The 3,061-nt window shown below is 39.0% G+C and overlaps 1 non-coding gene across 1 annotated transcript; it reads right to left on the bottom strand.

Moving 5' to 3' along the window:
* Positions 1–2,437: 2,437 nt before the first annotated feature.
* Positions 2,438–2,541, bottom strand: LOC129461301 (U6 spliceosomal RNA). Its single transcript, XR_008650459.1, has one exon. It is a non-coding gene; the product is annotated as a U6 spliceosomal RNA (small nuclear RNA).
* Positions 2,542–3,061: the final 520 nt, after the last annotated feature.

Genomic DNA, 3,061 nt, shown 5'->3' with positions numbered 1-3,061 from the left:
GATACATAATAATTCTATGTACTTACGGAGTGGAGTTTGATGTTTCAATCCATGTACACATTATATTATGATGAAATCAGGGTCATCTGCTGATTTTGTACTGGGGTATTAGAGGACCACTGTTAGCTTTGAGAAAGAGGGGCCCTGCCCTGGCATTGATGGTTCTGAGGACTCTACTCAGACCCTACTCTGTCCTACCCCACCCCAAAGGGTGAAGAGTCCATGAAGCCAAGAGTATGTGTTGACCTTGAATCTCTTTGTAGACAATGCTCTGCAGGACCCCAGCATTCCCTGTCTAGGTGCCTTCAAGCCACTAGCAGGGTCAAAGAGCAGATCTCTTCCTTGACTACATCCCTCTGATATGAACCACACTGCTGGGGTGTCATTCCTTGGATGTGGTGGAGCGGTGGTGGCTGGTGGAGGGTGTAGCTGCATCTAGAGTGTGCATGGTTGGGATATCTGTACACATACACATTTGGCCCCTTGCAATACTGGATGGTACCTGGGGTAGGAAGAGAAAGGGGGCAAGCCATGGGCCAGGAACAGGCTCAGGGTGCTTCCCACAGCATCACACCATGGAGGGGATCTGTGAAGAGTCCAGAAACTTGAAATTGAAATCTGGCATGTTATGTTATTATGAAGGTATGTTTCTCAGTGTGGTGAGTTAGAACATATTTCATTGGACTATTTGTTAGCTTCACTTTTAAGTTTAAATATTCAGTCACATGATATGCGAGCCTTTATTTGAACTCCATGAATGTTGGGTGGGTGGGCCTCGGTGTTTCGGCTTAATGATTGATTTGCTTTGTGAGAGGTAAACATGTTTTAGAATCCACTATTGCCATTTTGTTAATTGTTCCCTAATTGGGCTGAGTTGCTTCCTATCCTCTGAGGTGGATTTTTTTTTTTTTTTTTAGATAGAGTTTCACTCTTGTTGCCCAGGCTGTAGTGCAATGGTGCTATCGTGGCTCACTGCAACTTCTGCCTCCCTGGTTCAAGTGATTCTCCTGCCTCAGCATGCTGAGTAGCTGGGATTACAGGCACACGCCACCACACCTGGCTAATTTTGCATTTTTAGTAGAGATGGGGTTTCTTCATGCTGGTCAGGCTGGTCTCAAATTCCTGATCTCAGGTGATCCACCCGCCTCTGCCTCCTGAAGTGCTGGGATTACAGGCATGAGCAACCGCACCAGGCCAGAATGGTATTTCTGACTGTGCTCTATAGCCTGATATGACTACTGGCTGGACAACTTTTTTAGTTTGTGATTTGATTATAAGTTTGTTTCAATTTAACAATGTTTTGTCGTGTTCAGGAATTATACTTTTTATTTTATTTTATTTATTTTTATTTTGAGACAGAGTCTCTCTCTCTCACCCAGGCTGGAGTGCAGTGGTGTGATCTCAGTTCACTACAATCTCTGCCTCCTGGGTTCAAGTGATTCTCCCACCTCAGTCTCCTGAATAGTTGGAACTACAGGCACACAGCACCATGCCTGTCCAATTTTTGTATATTTTGGTAAAGATGGCGTTTCACCATGTTGGCCACGCTGATCTCGAACTCCTGACCTCAACTGATCTGCCCACCTTGGCCTCCCAAAGTGCTGGGATTATAGGCATGAGCCTCTGTGCCTGGCCTTGGAATTATACTTTTTAAATAGTCATATTCAATTACTTTTTTCTCCATGAAGTCTTTCATGTAATTGACTTTCTATCGTTGTCTCTATAAAAGGTTCTGTTCTTCTCCCTGCTACTGCTTACTTTGCTGTAAATACGCCTGTTTCAGAGACATATTTGGGTCATCTCTGCCAGTATGCTTTTTCTTAGATCTGGATTTGCCAAGTGGAGTGAGTTTTTTGGGTTGGGACTTCATTTTGCTTTAGTTTCTGAAGATTTCAAGTCAAACTTAGTACTTTTTCATGGCATGAATCCCTCAGAGAATATGTGTTTTATACGTTTAGATATTCCACTGTTTGGTGTATTATATATATTTACAATTGTTGTATCCTCTTGCTGAATTGACCCCTTCATCATTATAAAATGTCTTTGTCTTTTCAGTTTTCAGTTTAAAGCCTATTTTTTTTTTTCTAATTTAAGTATCATTACCTCTGCTCTTTTTTGGCTTCATTTTAAGGGAATATCTTATTCTATCCCTTCACTTTCATTCCATGTGTGTCGTTAGAATTGAAGTGAGTCTCTTGCAGGCAGCAAATGATTAGGTCTTCCTTTCTATCCATTCACTCACTCTATGTCTTTTGCTTGGAGAATTTAATTCATTTACATTCAAGGTAATTATTGATAGGCAAGGACTTACTATTGTCATTTTCTTGTTTTCTAGTTGTTTCATAAATTATTTTTGTTTCTTCCTCTTACAGTTTTTCTTTGTGCTTAAATGATTTTCTCTAGTGGTATATTTTGATTCCTTTCTTTTAAAACCAATTTTATATTGGAACCTTTCATGAATGTGCATTTCATCCTTGTGCAGGGGCTATGCTAATCTCCGTATCATCCCAATTTTAGTATATGTGTTGTCAAAGTAAGCACTGATTTCTTCCTTTTAATTTTTTGTGTATCTATTATAGGTTTTTGCTTCGGGGTTATCATGAATCTTGTAAAACACATCTGTTATAAAAAGTTATTTTAAGCTATAACTTCACTTTGATCACACAAAACATTTCTACATTCTTACTGTTACTTTGTATTGAGTTTATCGGTTCAGTTACTATATTTTAAAATCTCTATGATTTCTATTTGTTCTTTTAATAGTTTCTATTTCTTTGCCAAACTTCTAAATTTGTTCATTTTTGTTTTAAATTTCATTCAGTTTTCCATCTGTATTTTCTTATAGTTCTTTGAACTTCTTCAAGACAATTATTCTGAATTCTCTTTCAGTCATATCATAGATTTCCTTTTCTTCTGGATCCATTACTGGAGCTTTATTAGTTTTTTGTTTGGTGGTGTCACATTTCTCTGTTTTTTCATAAACCTGGTGTCCTTATGCAGATAGGAGATGGACATCCCTTCCAGTCTTTGCAAGTGTTGTTTGGTGGTGATAGACCTTTAC

Source organism: Symphalangus syndactylus, chromosome 13 (assembly GCF_028878055.3).
Source record: "Symphalangus syndactylus isolate Jambi chromosome 13, NHGRI_mSymSyn1-v2.1_pri, whole genome shotgun sequence".
NCBI lineage: Eukaryota > Metazoa > Chordata > Mammalia > Primates > Hylobatidae > Symphalangus > Symphalangus syndactylus.
This window is presented reverse-complemented; position numbering and strand designations above follow the sequence as displayed.